The following is a 21006-nucleotide window of genomic DNA, read 5'->3' as shown; positions in this document are numbered from 1 at the left end:
AGGCACAACCCCCAGCGTATCCCCCTGTTGGGTACATCCACAGGGGGCAAGCTAAACAAGCTGAAAGGAACATGGCATCAGGCCTTGCTTTGAATTTGCTTTCAATTTCTTTTTGGCATGAATCAAGGCTAATAAATATCTGATTGAAACTTACTTTCCTGTGATTTTAAATCGAGGAATAATGAACATGCTTATTTACAGTGACAGCCACCCTTTCTCCCCCTCAGGTGTCTTGAACTCACAGGCTGAGCCTCAGTTACCACATGAGATCTACACACGGACTTGCCCAAACTTCAGGAGCAGACTAGTTCTGACATTCTGCATGGTGGCCAGCTCTGACAGGGACATTAAGAGTTTTTTTGCTGGTATAAATGGTAAAAGAGGAAGTCTAAAAATTCCATCAATACATGCAGTGCAGGGGTAAGTTGAAGAATACTGCCCAAACAGGCAATATTTGATTTCGAATTCTGAAAATCAGAAAGGGCATACTAAAGATGCAAGAAGTCACACCATTCCATCTCTGCAGTCTTTTGCTCTGTGGAGCTTTGAACAGTTCCCAACAGCCGTCAACAAAGAGGACTGAAATCTCTGACCACAACTTTCTTTTTCTACTGCTAGGCATGTATCTTCAAATATGACAGCACCTATCAGCCTTTTGGGGAGCACTTATTTTATACTATCTCATTTCCAGCCATTTCACACTTTTCCAAACCACACTATTCATGACCTTGCAAAAATTGCTGCTGTTTGAAATGAGCCTGGATGATCAAATACTGGAAATGCAGCTGAAAATAAGAACTAGATGCAGACTAAATGAAGTGTATGTGTATATATATATATATAAAACCCCAACAAATAAAACCCATATATAAACCCCAACAACTTACTAAGTTTAAATGGGTTTTGTCCTTATTAACTTCTTTTCCCTTTTGCCTCTCAGGAAGGTCTCATTTGAGATTGAAATTGTGTGGTTCTTGCAGTCATGACACTGCATACAAAGTAGCTGCTCTTTTACTTCAGACAGAGGAAAATGCTTTCATAGCTGCCTCTCTGAATGACAGCACCTACCTGCCTTGCTAAAACATTCCCTTAGTCTTATGAGAAAAGCCACAACAAGACAGAAGGCTACTTACTAGTGTTCCATAGAGTCCAGGCGGGAGTATCAGAGGCGGAAATTCACTGTGCCTCTGATGAGAAGATTTAGTTCCCTGCAGCATTCAGACAGTTGGTCCCATTACGGCCCATCGGGCGGCTGAGTTAAAGGGTGGCCGTGCACAAACATAAACAGCTTGTCAGCACAAGCCAAAGAGGCGGGCCTGCCCTGCCAGCCACAATGCGAGCCAATGATTAGCTCCTTCTTCGCATTCTGGGTGTTCAAGATACTGCGTTTCATTCTTAAGCAGGGGAACAAGAAGGACTGACTGGGAAGGGCTAGGGCTCGACGGTTTACTGCTAGGCATTAAAATGCTTAAGGTGGAAGGGAAAACAAAAATCAATAGATCACTTCAGGAAAAGCACATACTTGCTGTGTATTCATACAAACACTTTTAGGGAGCCTGCAGGTATCTCCAATGCACTGATTCTTTTAGGTCAATCAAACATACAAACAAACAAAAGACCTCCAAATTAAATTTAGTTCATACTCACTGTCTAGAAGTTTCACTTGCAAAGTCTCTAATTTTAATTCTCTCCATCCTTTTTCTTATTTTCATCCTTCCTAACATGCTCTATCTGCTTTATTTGCTGACAGTGGCATTTCTCATTTCTCTGTCACAAATGTCTTACCCTGACCTTCTTGACCTGACCTCTCAACCTTCACTGATCCTCCTATGACTGCTTCTCTTTGCCTCCATCTTAACTGCTTATTCTTTTGGTCCTGATCTCCCCAAAAGAGCAGTGTCACAACAGAGGCACCTTAGGGTAAGGTTCTGTGAGACAACCAATTTGATCTAGCAAGTTATTACTGTCAAAAGTAGAGGTGTTAAGTCTCCCTTTCCTTCAGCACCACACTGTGCCCTCCTTGTCTGTCCCCCCATCATTCAAGCAAAGGTAATGTAGCACAGAAGTAAATGCTTCTCTGTCAGTTTACTGATCTTAAAACAGAGACAAAAGAGGTATTGCATGGAGTGAATATTCCCTGAAATATAAGCTTCTTCTGAGCTTGCCTCAGCCATTTATGATCCCACCTGTCTGCCCAAGTTCCTCTCCTTTGTTGTTTGAACTGAATTGTTCCTGGTTAATTGAATACCCTGCTTACAGCTGCTGATCCCATTTCATCCCAGCTCTGTCCTACTTTCTTGTGCCTCTAGTTTGGCTGTGAGGCCTGTCTGACACCAAAATCTGCCACATCAAGTATTTTATAATAACTCCCTGCATAAATATCATGCGTTGTGCTTCAAGCCTCAGGCTCTTTGAGCTTTTTTGCTTTGGAAATAACTAAAATCCTCCTTAAAAACCATGTCATCTTTTTGGCTTTCACTGTTTTTACTCTGATCTTTCTGATTAATTTTTCCCTCAGCATCTACTCCTCCCTCTCTTGCACTCCCAAAGGCACCCTATTTCTTGTTATATTCTATCCAGCTTTTACTATTTGCTTGTGCAGGCTCCTGTACCACTTTATGTCAGTGATTTACGAGCATCCATTTGTATTTTTCAGCTTTCTGCTTTTCTCCAGTCACATATTTCACCCTGTGCTTTAGGCATGTCGTATTAAATGCCCTGACAGCTCCTAATTTTAAGATCCTTTTCTGGGGTCAAATTAAAGCAGTTCAATCACACTACATTCTGTGTAGTCTTAGCACAAGTCGTTTCTCTCCCCCTCTCCTTTGATAAAGGAGCTGAACTCCCTGCAGAGGCAGATGCTGGAGTTAGCACCTTGTTCAGATGGGCGGGCATATCGCAGCTCCCCGGCTTCTGCTGACAGGCTGCACGAGAGTTCTGGCACAAAGCACTGCATCACAACGTGCTGGGGTCACGTTTGCAAGTTTTTCTTCACAGTGAGACATACTAGGCACGTTCTTCAATGACATCGCAGATTCTGATGCAATTGCACAGCTCCATTAGCTGCCACACAGTACATAACATACACTGCCTCTACTTTTGCCCAGATTTCTTACTTAGTCTGTGCTATCCACACCAACACCATTATTTTACCAGAGCTCTCTTCTAGTATTTTTAACATGTAAATCTCTGTCTAGGTCGACAGTGTGATCACAGTATTTGATTACTTTAATTATCTTGATTATTGAGTCTGGATCTTATTCCCAATGCACCTGCATTGTTTTCCACAAAAAATTCAGCAGCTGAGGTAATCTTTTGTTCCATACCACAGCCACATTGCCTACACCTCCATGAATGCCATGCTTTTATGTCCTGAGCTCCAAGGCCTTTTCAGAGTTTCTCCTTTCTTACTGATCGACTCCCCCAGCTCTCTTCATCACAAGGCCTGACTTTTCAGCTTTCTCTCTTCCTACAAAGCTCTCTTTTCTTACCTTGTCTTCTATGCGGAGAATGCCCTTCTTCATCAAATCAAATTATCTATTTTTCTTTCTTTTCTACAATCTACATGTCACAAAATATAGAAACAATGTATCAGAATGAGAGTAGGAGAAACAATGTGAATAGGCAAAAAGTCACTCCAGAAAGAGGGATGTTTCATCCATCTATATAAAATATATGTGCTACAAATCTTCTACCATCAACTATGTACTGCAAGTTATGCACCTTACGCTGTTAGATTTTTTATGGAACAGGATAGGCATGAAAAGCCTTTGATGGATATGGATCAAGTGCCCAAACACTGTACATAAGATTGTGAAAAGACTGCTATGAAAAGACTGTTTGTAGATGCACAAGAGAAAGCAAGCTAGCTATTGCATCTCTGATTCCCATGGAAATTTATTTAAGATGCTAATTCAGTGTAGCCACAAATAAAGAAACAAAAGAGAGAGCAAGAATGAGCTGATTTAGTGGACTTTGTTGAAAAGGCACACTTTAGACAAAGTCACCCTGGGTACAACTCCTGTGACTCCAGTCATACCCTTATGCCAAGGATGAAGCTGCCTCTTTGTCCTTAAGCCTTGTATGACGCAGGAAAATTGTTACCAGCATTGCCAACAATACCAACCCAGGCACCAGTTAAGTGTGATGGCCAAGCTGATTTAATAACCTACTTTCACCAAAAAGGTCATCATCCCCTTCTCTTTATCACCATTCCCAGCTGCACAGGCCTGCTCCTCTCACATGTGTTCCAGGAACAGTGTGAAAGCTCACAGACCAAATGTGTCTTGCTGGATATGTTTTTCAGACAGGTTAATGATCTGACTCATATCTGTGCCATGTTAAGCACCCCAAGAGCCAGTGGAGGGAAACAATAAACATATGTGGCTGAAGTTGGAGAGGGAAAAAGGTGGAGACCAAAATCACTACCTTCTTTTTCGTATGCAAAATATGGCCATCATCCCCAGAAGCTACCATCTATTCTGGGGTGAAACTTAAAACCATAACCCCCAAACCCATGCCACTCTTAAACACAAGATCCCAAAAGCTGATGAGTCCCTTCCAGCTCAGCATATTCTAGATTCTGTGATTCAGCAGAACTTTGCCCACTCCCTCATTTGCGGGCTCCATGGGTGACATTTTGACTCTGCCCCTTTTATATTACCACCCATGCATCTGGCTTCTACTATTTATTGTTTGTTTCGAAAACTGTTTTTTTACCATTTTGTGGCCTCAGCCCACCCTCACTCTGCCCTTTCTTCTCAAAACAAGCTAAGCTGGATGCTATTTTGCCTGTTCTTTGTATCTCCCTTTGGGGCCAAGAAGGAACCTCAGGCTCCCTGAGGCTCAGCCTGACCAGTTCATATCTATGTTGCTGCTGGGAGGAGACCTGCCCTGGTTCTCCAGAAGAAGCCACAGATGCTGCAGAATGGAGTGGAGTGAGAAGATTTTTGTCATGTTTTACTGGCCTGCTTTCAGTTATAAAGGAGGTTACAAGTTATTCCCAGAAAACACACTAGCTCAAGCAATGGAAGACTTCAGATAGCGACAAAAGAAGTGAAACTGTGTAGCTGAAATGTCTCATTTTTCTGTTAAAAAAGAAAACAAATGGCAGAAATGGGAAGGGGAAGAGGTTGTGTGCAGATGCACCACACTAACATATGAGACTGCAGTGAGTGGGAACTTGGACTTAGTCCCAGCTCAGAGCCTGTGCATTTTGAACTTTGAGCTCTTGGACCACTTCCTAATTAGAGAGCAAGTGACACTCTGTGGAACTATTTAACCCTTTGGTGGTGCCTCCTGAGGTGTAGCAAATGCCAGAAGAGACTCTGGGGATGTGTCTAACCCCGGGAGGCCACACAGACTATAGGACCTATCCCTGTGCTCCAAATGGCTTAAGTGAAACAAGTGCTGTCAGCATCTCTTTTCGTGGGTCTCTACACAGAAAGATCAGGCTTACAGCTACTCCTTCCTGCACTGCTGAACAACCGCTGGGATCTCCCCCTAATATACCAGCTTTCCATCCAGAATCTGCCTGTCTTCAAGAGAGAATGATTCCTTCAGCCTCATCAGTAATGCCACACCAAGGATCAGATCAAACAGATACCCACTGCAACTTAATAGTGTAAATAACACCACACTGAACACAGAGACCTGCTTCTCTGCTTCACAGGAGTGTAAAAGCAGCAGAGTATTATCAAATTGTAACTGTAACTAAAAATACAATTACAGCATTAGGAGCTGTGTAGAAAGAAACGGGTTATACAGCTGATGTACATCAACAGCTGTCATGACTATCACTGGTGTTCTAGTTAGATGTGCACTAGTGATTTCATTTTTTATATCCCTTTGTAGAGTGGCAATATTATGTCCTACCTATTTCACAGAAGTTCTGTGTGGATACATTTACAGTTCTTTGAAGCTCTCACTGAAGACATTTCAGACATACAAACTGTTATTATTTTCACTATTGACTTAAGAAATATATCCTTTGAAAGCAAATAAACAGGATAACTACTTTGGCAAGATAAGGGGGTTTTTAAAAAATTTCCTACCATCTCGAAGGTCACTCATTCCAAGCACAACACAAATACACTAATAAAAGGAGATGCACCTCCAAAAATACATGCACTGTGGGTAAAGGTTAACTTTGGCACTGTAAAGCAGAGTAAACATACAAGTTTGAAGTCCATCTATGCAAGTTTTCTCCCTAGCTTCTTTGTGTCCCATGCTCTGGTGAGAGATGGTTTACAGGCCTCAATTGCCACGGAGTTCAGACGAAGCCTTTCAAGTACAAACTACTCTTTGCACATGCCCTTCATTCCCCACTCAGTTGTGCTCTACCTTATTTGCAGACTAAAGGCTGCAGTTCCCATCTCACCTGGAAGTCTGGCAGTCAAAATTTTTGAGCCTTAAGGTTTTTCTTGATGGAACTGTGACAGCAAGGTAGCAAAAGTATCAAAGCTACCTCTAAAATAGCTATCCAATGTATGTGCTGTTAAAGTAGGAGAGAACTCAGTCAAGAAGCAAAGCCAATTAGCCTGTCTTGGGCACCATACTGCCATAACTGGCTTCTATATCCAAGCTGGCTATAAGCTACTTTAAGCCTTGCTTACTACACTACAGGCATTTCTCAGTTAAATTCTGTGAATTAATCTAGACACAACATTTGAATTTCACTGTTATTATGGGGTGATTTATGCACTTCTAGAGGGGTTTTGCAAACAGTGCTGAAACACTCCTTATCTCTGATTAGGTTTAGAGTCCAAAAAAATATTTCAGAAGGACAAATACTTTGGCTTTGGAGCACACCTACATTCAGAGTGTCAGGTATGCAGACAAAGAGAGCCAAAAAAGAGCTACAGACCCAGCAGCACACACATCCACCCTAATTTCAAATTACAAGAAGACTTGTCTCCAAGGAATGCTTTCCTATAAAACAGTATAAACATTTCCAGCAGTATCTTTGGAACTGACAAGTTCCTTATTAGGTATGTCCTTTACAATGTGGGCTTGCTCACAAGGAAAAAGAAATTGCCTCTCCAGTTTCTTGCACTTCTCTGTGGGTTGAGATGTTCTTGCTCACACAGATGATCTCAAGGGAAGTTGCCAAAAGAACTCTTTTGTGAAGACCTTGCTGTTATACAACAAACAGACAGCATTAATTAGAAGACTGCCTTCAAGATAGCTGTAGTTCCTGCTCCCATAAGAAACCTATTCATCATGAACTCAGCAGTAAATATTCCACTTGTTTCCTTGGCACAGAACCAAATTTCTGCATCAACAAGAGCAAAGGATGCTCAGAGACCAAGAGGGATTTGCCCATCACAGGAAAAATGCTCAGATTAGCAATGCAGTGACCTTGTTTCAAAGAAAGCACTTTAATACATGCCTTTCTGTCAAGCATATGAGAACTCCCGCTGATTTCACTGTCACATCAATGAGGTCAGCCATGGATTTATCCAGGAACTAAAAGGAATTAACTCCCTTCACACATACACACCCCCTGAATAATGGCCAGAATGGTCTGTGCCCAATGGTGCAGATGTGACTTGTCCCTCCCCTCTCCCAGTGTGGATCAGGAGTTTACCTCTCCTTGAATGAGACTACTGATGCATTTTATGCCTACTTGCTGAATAGGAGTGAGTGGGATACCAAAAAAAAATGCTATACCCAACTTACTTTTACATCCCCTTTCTACCCAGCAAGCCTAGACAAAGTGTGCCCATTACGAACCATGCAGAAACACCTTTTAATTATTTAAATTAAATAATTTAAATGCTTGAAACTGCAGAGGCACAACAAAGGTCAGAATCATTCATTTTGATAAAGAAATCCAAAGAGATGGTGGTGTGTACTGTGTAAGTCTGCAAGCAAACACAACAGTCCAAGTTTTCGGTATCCTCATGTAACAGGCTAGTAAGAGGAATTTTAATGAATTCCAGGTGCTCTCAAGTCAAGGTCCTCGTGATTACCTATCCCATGTAAAAACAGGGACATACTAGCTCTCAAGCAAAGCCCTATTATAAAGGTATTCTGAGCAGCAGGAGAGGGAAAGAAGACCTTAACATTAAAGATACTACAAACCTCAGCCATGCAGGAGAACTTGATTAAAATATAAAAGTCCCCTTGAATCAAGTAGCACATGGCTAAACCTGTCATGTAAAGAGAACCAAACCACCCCCATGTCTGGATTTAATTACACCATGCCATTTTACAGCAGCCTAAGAAAACTGGACTGGGGGTCAAAATAATCTTAGAATAATTCTTCAGTCAATCACACATATTAAGAACCTGGGTAAGAATGAATAACAGACAACATCAGCAGACTGAGTGTACAAAGGTTCTAATTAAAGATAAGAACAACAACAAAGAAATCTACAGACAAATGGCTCACTTCAGAGTGATAATACCTACCACGAATTTCTATATGGTCTCCAAAATTCAAACAAACCTACAAAACTAATGCATACTGAAAGGATGGAATTCTGTTCAATATGTGCTCACTGATTTGAAAAGAAAGGGAATTCATGGAATGCTGAAATTCTTCAGAAATATATCTTTTCTTAGGAGTTCTACACATATTTAAAACAAATTCTCCATAAGAAAGTATTTGTATGAGACTGTATGTTTATATAGCAACTATAAATTACAAGGAGAAATCTATATAAGAACATACTTGTAATTAGTATGAAAGTATAAAGGATATAACATTTAATTATTTTTTCAGTGTGAGTATAAAATCAATGAAATTTTTTTTAACAAAATATTTCTAGATATGTTTCTTGCAAATGTTAACTGGGGAGAAGGAACTTAAAGTCTTTTGAAATATTACCTAGCCAGCGAAGAAACTTGGAGATACTGTATATCCTAAAAATGTATATGCAAAAACAATGCCAATGCTATCTAAATTAGTAAGGGTTTCCTGAAGATATGTAGCATGAAACAAAATTACAATCACTATAACCTGCATCCAGCATCACTATGGTATTTTTATAGTAATGGGAAATCAGTTCCATGTCTGGGGTTTTTTTTCCTATTTAACAGATTGTTTTATGAAAAAAGCGCCACTTCTTCCAGCATTCATTCGTCTTATCGCTCTAAAAGTACTGACTATTCTGCCTCATTCCTTGAGCAAGGATCCCCTGATTCTGTTAAAACAGCCAGAGCTGCCTGACTGCAACACAATGCTCCACCAGGGCCTTTGTGTTGACCCAGACTACAGCATGGATTAAATTATAGCTCACACACTGAGACTCTATTTGCATGCAAGGAACAAAATCTGTGTGAGGTAATACTGTGTAGTACCCAGGGTCTGGATGAACAGCAGGCCTTGAAAGTTTGTGTGCATTCAACTTGTGCTTTTCTGCATGCTTGTCAAGGTCAGCAGTGTGGCACGTTTAAAGGAAGCTTCTTGCACTGAAAGGATTGTTGTTTGCTCTTGGCTGCTTTCTGACTCAAGCTCAAGCTGAGAGAGACCTCACAGAAGGAGGTAATGATTATTGCAATGGAAAATTGCAAAATTCAGCAATTGCTCATATTAATGCAGTTATTTTAAAGCTGTATTTCTTGGTCATTTTAAGGACAGGTGAAAGACAGCAAAAATCACAAGTCAGCCAGAAAGGAATCTATCTTGAATCCATCCCACTGGCATCCATAGATATGATGATGCCTAAAACCAAACACATGTGAACCCCTTGATATTCTTGAGGACTCAAGAACATTAGTGTCCACAACACAGAATAACAGGTCATATGCATTCTGAAAACGAAATATTCTGCAGGTTCAAAAATCTGTTTAACTTGTGAATGAGGGAAAAAGTTAAACTTTCTCAGTAGCATTTCAAGAAATGAAACTGAAGATAGTCCAGTCTTTTTTCCTTTCACTTCCTTCCTCACCCACGGTAATTTCAGACTCTACAGCAAGTTCCAATATCACTTTTTGGAAGAGGAAGAACCCACAGAGGTATTTTATACCATCCTCAACAGAAAAAAATTACCATTCAGGGTTTTTTTCTAAGAAATCTTGTTACAGCCATACTTAGGAACCTCCTTGCTACACAGAGGTACTGAATGCCATGATACTTGCCCAAAGCAGAATTTTGTTGTCAATTGTGCATTTTTAGTGCATTTTAATACTATAATCTATAAGCATGGTAATTTTATATTCCTCCATTAAGTGACCCTATTTCAGCTGTTAATAGATTAACAGCCTTTAGTGGTTAGTATGAAATTTTTCATACTAGATGTTTGCCTCATTAAAAAAAATCTGCCAAAATAATTGAGTAATTTCTGAGAACAAGATTAAGAAAAATCAGATTGCTTTGCATGACAAAAAATCAGGTGTCTTTATTTGAGAACTGTGAAAATCCTCAGCTTTTCAGAAGGAGCCTGAATACTAAACAATAGGGAAAGGCTTTAATCCAGACAATGACTTTTTTAACATCACATGAATATGTACATTAACTTCACTATGACCCAATGCATACTCACTTGGGAGATGAATTTTTCTGTGATAAAGGCAGCTTGCTTTCTGTCCTTTCCTAGCATTTGTGTAGCACCCCTTAAATACAAGCCTTGCAGCAGAGGAAGATATTAAACCAGACACACCCAATCCAGTTCAATGAAAGATAACAGATTAAGTTCACAAGGCACTGAAGGAAACTCTGGTATGAGGATAAGTATTCTCATGGGCAGCTCTCTCAGAAGACATACTGTCTTACAAATCTCCCCACTATGAAATAATGCTGGTTTTATTGCATACTGTACTATTTCCTCACTGTCAGGGTTGTTCCTTCCTAATTACAACTATGTTAGCCAGCTCAAGACCTCCCTGTGGTCAAGAAGCATGCTTCGCAGGTGAGGAATAGTGGAAGGTCTTGGTCCAGATAGAGCCAGTGAAATCTGTTCAGTGAATAATGCCAAGTGAACAGAACAAAGAGACTGCCCTGTCACTGTATTTCTCCAAGTTGGCTCTTAGTGCGATCATACTTTGGCTATAGCAAATAAAATGGCCAACAATTGTTAGCAGCAACAATTAAGCCATTCATTGTGCCTTTTGGAGAATGATAGATGGAGTTTCTTGTACCATCCTCACCCCAGCTGCACTCTTTGTCAATTCCTCCTTCATGGAAGTTGTGTGATTTGAGCATCTGTTCTGAATCGGTAGATAAACAAACTACTATGGACTATGGTATGTACACAGAGCCACTGACAAATAGTCCTGTGCAGAGACAGCGGCCCACTGACCTAGAGAATTGCACTGCCAGTGTGATAGGCAGCCCTATACCTACTTTTAATCCCCATACCTGATTAAAGCAATCAGCTGAAGGGATCTCTTTATAAAGGCACTCTATTAACACCTTTATTTAGACAGTTCACCAGAAGCACAGATGACATTGTGATGTTGTACCACTTGTTGCTCTGACAACACTCAACTTTCCTCAGTGACAAAGAGAGGGGGAGAATATTTACAGGAAAATGCTTTCCAGATGATAGGGCCAGAGTAGTGTGGGGTCTCTGCTGCTGAAGGATCTAAACTTTTTTTCCCCAGCTCCATAAATCATAACATCAGCTCTGATTTCTCCTAGGGTTAGCTGGCTAAGGATCAAGGAGCATCAAAAAGAACTTTCTTCCTTCTGCTCTCCATAGCACTTGCAAATCAGATGTGTCTATCTGCCCTCACATCTTCCAAGAATAAAGCAAAGAAAAACCTTTCAGAAAACATTTTAAAGACAGAACCATTTTTAAAAAGCATTAGTGTAAACCAATGGTGAGGCCTTTTGTTGCCCCAAAAGGACAAACTCATACTTCCCAAGAAACAGAAGTCTTTTACATGATCCTCCCCTACCTGTACTCTCTGATGCTGAACAAGCAATAAATATTTATGGAAAAGAAGGAATTAACTGCAATTATTATTTCAGGGCATGAACAATCAAGGTCAGAACCAAAGCAAACCATCACTTGTCTCCTGATAATTACAGTGAAAATAATGACTTATTTTGTCATCAGTAGTTATTGATTCCTACAAGACCTTTGATGTCATAGCATGTTATTCATTATAACCATTATACAATGGCATCTATGTTACAAGCTTCCCTATGTTAACTCTCAATATGTTCTTAAAAACAAAAGCTGAACAAATTCTCCATTTCTCCTTTTATAGCATACAATCTTAATTTTATAGAGAAAAAGAGTACTTTGGCCATTCCACCTAGGAGGGACACTGATGGTTGGAAGCCCATTTGGGGGTAAAATTTTGCTATGGGAATATGCAGTATGAGTTGCATTCACTTTTAGGATGGCTATGTCTTGGCCCAAGGTTAGTAAGCATATTGTCCTGGGAACTCCAAACATACTACAACAAGTTGGGCGTTAGTTACCTAATTCTTGAATCAATTTTCAGCCTCATTGCATTACTTTTACACCGCAATTACTACTGACTAATTTAAAATCTGAGGGCCACACATACTGTAACAAAGCTATGGCAACCTATGGATTTCAGGTGTGTCAGTAGGGCAATGCTCAGAATGTCAAGGGAGTTGTTGTCAACCTCCTCTTTCAAAAACCTAGCTATGGCATCCAGCAGGATCTACTTCTCTGCATTCTGCCAAAACCACTTATTTCAGTGAACCTATTTCCGAAGAAGAACGGAAGCTGGTTCATTACAAGGAATTCAACAGAGGAAGCTCCATATCAGTCTGCAAACTCTGTAATTTCTTAGAAAGGGCCCTTGCGTGAGTGAATTTCCACTGAATTGAAGAGTGGAGGAGGAACAGAATAGAAAAGGTCTTTAACGTTTTTTTGATTGCTCCCCTAAATCGGTAAAGGAGACTCAAAAGTACTGAAGCCTTTAAATTAAGACAATCCATGTTTCTAAAAAACAAACAATCTTTAGTGATTTGGTTATTTCTGATTTACTTTAAAATTAGGCCATTACTTTTAGGAATGCTTTGAAATAAATGAATGATAGGACAGGATTTCAGAATGCTCTTAACAGTAATCCATACCATTCCTGAGGATAAACTGTTTTGTCTTTGACCTTCTAGCTTATCCCCTTGGGAATCACATTATTGTCTCATAAGAAAAGAGGCACCCATCTTAATATTCCTGACCTAATGAGTTCTGCAAAATCCTTTCAAAGTACTAGCTAACCAGATTGATAAACTACTCTTTTATCCTTCCGGATCAAGCTGGATTTATGATTAATTGCATGCTTGCAAATAATCTTTCAGACTTTTATTCATCATTCCCTGTATGAAAAAAAGTGTCAGTTGAGGAGTACAACAGCCCTTCATGTTTGTTAGCTTGCATTTGCATAAATCCTTTCAACTGCTTTATGGAAGGGACAACAGTGACACTGTCAGAATAAATTTAAATTTAGTTTTTAATATGTCACTGAAGTGATACAAGTTGCAGTGTCAATGCAAAAAGAGATATCACAAAGTAGAGTTTCAAAGTGAAATCTAAAAATCCTGGGAAATTCAAGGTACAATATCTTTTCAACTGTGATCTGGCCCTCTGGGATCCTTCAGATTTTTTATTCCTGCATATACAACTAGGTTTATCACCTCAAAATAAAAATGGCACTTAGAAATCATAGCAGTTTGTGCAATATACATTTCCAGAAAGAATAACTATGCCATTTGGCTCAGATGTGTTGGTTACCTTGCCCAGTTAAGTTATAGCTTGTATTCATACACTACAGCCTTGCCTTGTGGAAGATGAGCTGACAAGTGTACAAACTGAACACATGAAATACCTTCAGCATGGAATAGTGTGTTATAATGAGGCTTTGTGAACTAGAGAGTTGTCCTGACTGATTTCAGATGGCAGTTTAGTCCTAGTTTATGAGTATAAAACCTACTGTGTACCTTACACCATATCATTCAAGCAAAAGATAGCAGAAAAGGTGATGTTAACAGATGTGACTGCTCCTGAAATCTACTTGTAAGATGGATAAGGAGCAGAGTGATGGGAAAATTTTGTCTTATAGCAAATGCAGATAAAAGACTCTCATCTGTGAGACTCTCATCTCACCCATATTGTGATCCCCACTGTCCACCTCAAATCATAGTACATTGTCCATGAGTCAATTAGTGTGATGGTCATGTGGTATGCTGCTGCTCTTTCATGTAAATAATCAACACTGAAGTTTAGATTCTGTAAATAACCAAAAGTAAACATACTTCATTAAACTTAATAATGAATATTACTACCTTAATGAAGTTTATCATGAACGTTATTAACTTAGTAATTGGCAATAGTGTCTTAACAATTTTAAGGGAAATCTTCGTTGGTGGTCCAGAACTATTTTGTAATTGTAGTCATGTTTTGGTCAGTTGAGTTAATGTCAATTAATACACTTCACTAACTTTATTCGTAAACACTAACAGCCTAAGGGAGATACTTCAAGTGAATCAGTAAGACAGCTTTAAAATAAGGTCACAGTAAGTGTATGTCATTCCCGAATTTTAATTATGTGCAATTATAAGCCCATGTCTAAGCAAAGTCTGGTATCCTGAAGACCAATTCAGATAACACAGTACTGACATCTGTGTTCTGAATTCAGATAAAGAGCCAAACAAGAAAGGTAGTAAGTGTGTGCAAAGAAGGTTTTCATTTATTTGTAATAGAGCTTGTAAGCAGTCTGAGGACAAGGATTACCTTCTGTTTCTATACAATATCTAGCACAGTGACCAAAAAAAGGTATTCCTAGGTGCTACAAAAATAGTGAAGAGTAATAATAATATAAATGCAGAATAAAATGATAATGCCATTGGGGCAAGTCAGAATTTTATATGAGGTATACTGATGGATGTTTAATGAACTGCACTGAATCAATCTGACACTGCATGGTTCTTAGGAAGCAACTAACTCCTGTATAATCTGATTTAAAAGAAATTATCGCTGCTACAGTTATTTTTCTCAGATTTTTTTCTTCAAGCAAAGCCCACAGAAAACAGAAGCATCCCTATTTATTTTTTTCTTTAACATTATCAGATGATTAAATAGATTGGGCCTACATGTGGTTTGCCATTTGAAAATCAAAATCCAAAACTCAGCCTAGGTATCTGAGCTAAGTTACATTAATTGATGCCTCAGTTACCTTTTTATTCCTCAACTGGATGAGCTTAATGTTGTTCTTCCAAACAGATTTTTACATCTTAGTAATTCTCAAATAACAGAAATTTTTGTGGAAAAGCAGATAAAAATTTGAAGACAAGGGAAAGGAGAAAGGAAGGGAAGAAGGAAGGATTAATTACTGTAAGATCTTTATGGGAATTTGTTCTTACCTAGTTCATTTGCCTCAGAATTCTTCTCGTAGGGAATTAGGAGAAAGGAGGAGTGATCATAGAATACTAACTGGAAAGAAAAGACCAACGTGGATACTTAGCCTTTCCTATGACTACAGCAGAGAGAAGGGGATCATGGGATGCAGTGTTCCCTGTTTTAAAGGGCTGAGAGGGTGGGAAACACTTCCACTATGAGTAGAAGTGAAGAACACTAAAATAAAATTACAAAAAGCTGCTTGCTTGTAGTAAGAGAAAAAACTTGGGAGTGACACAAAACTCCTATCTTGAAAGGAAAAGAAAAAAGGTAAGAAATACTAGAAAAGACTGTTTTCCTTTTCAGCATCTTGGTAAGGCATCTTGGTAAGTAACAATGGATTTGGCATTATTAAATCTAAATATTTAAAGCTTTGCAGGGGTTATCCATGTTGGCAGTTCACTCTGTGCTTTGCAGAGACAATATTGAGAATTCTCTTGAATTGTGGCCAGTTGCAAACCAGCTGGACAAGATTGGTCTGGTGCAGTCACTGGTGTTGTACCCCTTCCTACTCTCCAAGAGAGGTCAACCACAAGGTGAACAGGTTTGTTCCCTGATCAGCCATGCACGCTGCCTGGCCTTCCTACAGGCCAAGGTAAAGCATCAGGCAGTTTCACACCTCCCAGAAATATTTATGCAGCAGGGCTGAAACCAATGAGGCAGCCTATCAGTGTCACTGATCTGTTACCAGGGGTAAAGGTATCTGAGAATCTGACACACCAGCAAGCACGGGAATGCTCACACCTCAGTGCTTTCAGAGAAAGTTACAAAGCATCGATGCATGTGATAGCAAATGAGATCTCAGCTCAGGGCTGCAGCACCAAGAACTGCAGGGCATTGTTTAGTATTCAGTGAGCATATGCCTAAAAAGTCAGTGCACATGCTATCAGAATTTCAGCATCCTGTGCACATCAATGAACTTCACTTAAGCTTCATCAGGATCCATTTACATTCTGGATAAGAGATTTGGGAAGAAAACTGGTATATGATGTAAAGAGCAAAATTAAAGGTCAAAATCTGCTTTTCTGGATATCTGTCAGGAAGATGCCTGAGCAGATTTTAAATAAAACATCTCTGAAATTTTCCATCCATGTCCCAAATCTTCCCAGAAAAACTTCCAAAATTATTCAGGACACAGAATAATTTCTCTCTATTTTAGAGACTTAGGCAGGGGCTTTCAATATATAATCCAAACAAGCAGTGGATTAACTGTCTTCAGCTGAAAGCCTGCCAGACAACTACTCTTCCCACGCACATGACATTTGATGTCTGCCATTTTAATATTTTGACATTTTTGTGAGAGACATTGTCCTGAAAGGTCACCACTTGTCTCAGCAGCTGGCTGGCTGCCACTCAGGCTTGGGAAGCTTAGCTCCACAGCTGTCATCAAAAAGGACCATTTTCACAGCTAAATTTCAGGGAAGCTATGAATTTATGTCTATGAGGGGAAAAAGAAGACAAGAGGAAGGAAAGGGAAGCTTGAAAATCAGCTTTTACTTGCTACAGTGAAGACTGGCATTTATACGTATACATCTGTAAGATGAGGCTGAAGTATTTCAAAAGCAGCTTATAAACACAACAGAGTCAACAACTACCTGTGTTATAGCAGCATTATCAAGGCAGTTATACCATGGATATGTTTAGTCCTCTATTGCAGCAAACAACACACATATTCTCTCCCTAGTCACTTAATGGCAGTCACCTGTTAACAGTGAAAATAACATTTTAATGTGACTCATGAAAAGCTGACAGTACCAATGGTCCCCAAGAAATAACAAAACCTGTGAATAAAGCAAGAAACATGATACAGCAACAGAAACAAACTAGCTACAGTCTGCATTTCTTGTGCAATTATCTGACATTTATACTTGGTACTGATCACAGGCTGTTTTCAGGAAGCAGATTTCATTCACAGCACAGTAAGAATTCACTAGCAATAAACTCACTAGGACAATGGCAATACAGAAGCTTTGAATTAGAAAGGAGAATAAAAAACAATGTACTGCTTCTTCAGTGCTATGAGACCGAAAATACACTGACAAGTGTAAATTTTCTTCCTTACAGTATCACCACAACACTGAGAAACCTTCAGCTCCACTGCTTCCCAACCACCTTACTATCCTGTCTTGATGCCACTGTAGCAGATAAAGATCATTTCATGTACAGACAGAGTGAGATGGGTGAAAAACATGCATTGCTCACCGTGCTATGTTCATTGTTCTTATCAGGTCAGATGCAGACTTACTGGTGCCCCTTATGATGACTATTTGTTTGCGCTTCTGATAGTAAGGTATTGTCGAGTTTCTTAATGAGAAGTCCGGGTCTGCATTTATGGATTTTTAAAGAAAAGATTCCAGGTGAAAAATACCATGGAAATTTTTTCTTCTATGTGCTCACAAACTATATATTACTGCTGAAGTATCTTTCTTGCTGTATATCTAAGACTATCTAATCTAAGCAGAAAAACATCTCTCTATAAGTACCTCTTGCATTTGCTGGACTTCTCCCCTCACAAACAATATGGCAAACAGACATCCCCAAAATCAACAAACACAACTGTAAACTATTTGTTCTGGAAAGCTTTCATGCATCCCTTTTCCTCAGCAGCTCTTCCACTGAAAGCCAGAACAATACTGCAGAGAAGCTTTCCCTGTCAGGATGTTTTCAGCTTTCATCTCTCTGCTTTTTCAAGCAGAAGACCAAGGTAGAAACCTTAATTAGCAATCTGAAAGCACCACACAGGCAAGGAATACTTACATTTGCAACTGTATTTGTGATATTTGCGCACTGATCCAGCGACTGGTGATTACAAAGAAGAGCAAGAGCTTTTTAGGCTCCCTTTCAAGTCTTGCAGCAGTGAAATGAAGGCTGCTATCTGAAAGCTACTCATTTTCTATATGCTGTGCTCTACTTGCTTCCCATGTGCGTACAACACAGCTGCCAGATTTAATAACCATGTCAGCCTGCTTTTCCCAGAAAGCAGCAGAGAGATGACAGGATGAAGATGAAGTAGCCACTGCGTTAATCTCTAGTTATGGCTGCACTAAGCCTTGAATGAATGTCAGAGTTTAATGCCCTTGAAAAAAAAATAAAACAAATCAACACTATTTGTGAAAATGAAAAGTGCAAAAGGATTTCAGAAATGTTAATCCATACCTGCCTCAGTGACATGAAAGTATATTAAAGACATTTTGCCTTTGTTTTTCTCTCAGTTAAGAAATCCTAGGACTTAATTTTTTTTCCTTTCAGAATAACATTTTTCCTAGCAGTGTATGCTTGTACCCCAAAAGAAAAAAACCATTAACTGACAAATTAGTTGAGCTTCCCTCCTCTCCAGTTCCTCTCTGGAAAAAAGTATTTCCATACCTGTTTGTCTTTGCTGACTTCTTTCAGGCAAAAAAAAGTTAATAAAAAGGGGGGAAATTCTCTTTTACCGTTTAAATTCTCCCACGCACAGTGGTTCCTAGAGCACTGGACTTTAGTATCTGCTGTGTTCAGTTCATTGCCAAGGTGGAGCATCGCCGTACCTCCAGCTATAAAACCAGTTCCACGCAAGGGAAGGGTGGCCAGACTTTACATGACAAGAGAAGGTGCCACTTGTGCAGTCAAAATAACAAACTGAAAATAAACCCAGAAACGTTCAGCTGAATCTGCAACAGTGCAGGGATGCCGCAGAGGTCATATGACATCTGTGCGCGTCTTTTTCTCTCTCTCATTTATATTCCCTTCACTTCCCTTGGAGGCACCTGTCTCAGCGGGGAGTGGTTTCTGTGGAAACTACGGACAGTTGGTTTTCCCCTTGGAGAAACTGTTACTATGGTAACCTTACATAATGTATATGGCCTAGATTCTTTTTAAAAATATCTAACCCTGAAATTCTCATTATAAAATTAGAGCTGATTTGTCTGGGGGGCAGGAAATATAGTTATTTAAAAATTGCATTAGAAATGTAGGTTAAAAAAAATCCAAAATGGTGTTACAAATTAAATGAGACTGTAGGGGGCATGTCATTGCATCAGTCACAAAGACAAAATAATTTCTAAATGCCAGTAAACAAGGTCTATTATTTAGCACTTGTGGGAAGCAAGGAGGAAGGGAAGCACAGACTTGACATCATGGCTCACTGCAGCAATCAATACTGCATCTTGCAGAGTCGAAATTTTCTCTGTATGTTTATTCTTCCAGCAACCAGGACTTCATTTAATGATGTAAGCCCAAATACTGCCTACATCTACCCCATTCAAAACTGAAATATCAGCTTCAAAGTCACTTACCCTACACTATGATATCATGCTACATCAAAACTCGAGGAAGTGCCTGAAAGGTGCTGTGTGAGTCAGTGAGGCAGTAGAGCAGAAGCAGAGAAGGCACACTGCTGTTTATATGACTTTCCTCTCAGCTCAGAGACAAACCTGCACACAGCCCTGGTGGGGAGGGTAGGGCAGGTCTGTCAGATTGCATCAGGGACAGGGGGATGTTAGGGCCCCAGCAACGGGGCTGGGCAGGGAGAGCCTTCTAAGTCAGCAGCTGAAGACCTGCTTGGTTGGGAATGACAAGAAGTAGTAGTCACATCACAGATGTTTTGTGACCCCGGTGAAACAGGTCTCTGTTCCCTGCCCTATCTGCAGCCACCCTTGTAGATAACCCTTATACTGGTAATACAAATCAAAAGTCAAATGGTTAAGAAGGCAAAGCTACCTGTTCAACTCCACACAAAATTGGTGATTTCAGTTTGAACAATACTGTTGGGGAAACTTTGCTAAAATCCAACCTCTGAAATATCTGTATTGTGATTCAGTGGACTGGTATCTCTCCTGACCTGACAACCTAGTAACTGTTATTAGAGTGAACTACATTAATATAGACGGGAGACTGATTTTTCTTCTCCTATTCAGAAGATGAAAAAGAGAGAGCACCCAGCCTACAGAACATATCCCCAAAACTTAAGCAAGGTCCTCCTACATTCTGCAGTGCAAAGGGGCTCTCCAGGTGAGACAAAGCAGGCATGAAGCATTGCTTCAAAGCCCACAGCATTTATCTTTCTTTCTTGTGTAGTGAAGACATTTTTACAAAAGAGACTCATGCTGCCTGAAGGTGAAGGGTTGTTTGGGATGTGGCTTCTCCAAGTAGATATTCAAGACCAGGGCTACACAAAAAACTTGCTGGTGCCACAAGTAATCAGACATACTCTAATACAAAATCCCTCAAAGAGGTTTCACTGTAGTGGGCAAAAGTCCCTGGACTTTTAAATTAAAGAAGAAAACTGCTCCATAAATTGCACTGAATACCCAAACTGACCTATACAGGAGCTTTACTCTGAAAATCACACAGAGCAGTATTTTATCAGAGGCTGTGCACAAAAACACACCTTTTTGTCCATGAAACTCAAGAGTTGTATGAAGATGTGAGAGCATTAAACATTCTCTTTCTTTTACACAGAAAAACGAAGGAGATTTGATGCATGGTGTTAACTTCAATTGGGTTTAAGGAAGTTCAGCATCAGCAGGATACAGTCTAAAATTTACATGACTGAAAAATTTATGATTTATCAAGTATCACATTCCTAGACAAACATTACACAGGAGTCAGTCCTCTCTGGCATTTGACTTTTAAACCCCAGGGCTCTCATATTCTATCCCCAGGACATACAACCACAAAGCATTATAATCAATCTTCTCCT

General features: G+C 39.7%; 1 protein-coding gene across 6 annotated transcripts in view; it reads right to left on the bottom strand.

Annotated features, from left to right (window-relative positions):
- Positions 1-19010, bottom strand: part of TRIM2 (tripartite motif containing 2) — an 88558-nt gene extending 69548 nt beyond the window's left edge. For 2 of the 6 annotated variants that reach the window (XM_017736786.1, XM_017736780.1), the window contains exon 1: positions 1134-1292. The gene's annotated coding sequence lies outside the window, so the exon portion shown is untranslated. The other 4 variants (XM_017736783.1, XM_017736788.1, XM_017736785.1 and 1 more) reach the window with 4 other exon arrangements.
- Positions 19011-21006: the final 1996 nt, after the last annotated feature.

This window comes from Corvus brachyrhynchos, unplaced genomic scaffold (assembly GCF_000691975.1).
Source record: "Corvus brachyrhynchos isolate BGI_N302 unplaced genomic scaffold, ASM69197v1 scaffold175, whole genome shotgun sequence".
Taxonomy (NCBI): Eukaryota; Metazoa; Chordata; class Aves; order Passeriformes; family Corvidae; genus Corvus; species Corvus brachyrhynchos.
The sequence above is the reverse complement of the archived record's forward strand: the minus strand, read 5'-3'. Positions and strand labels throughout refer to the sequence as shown.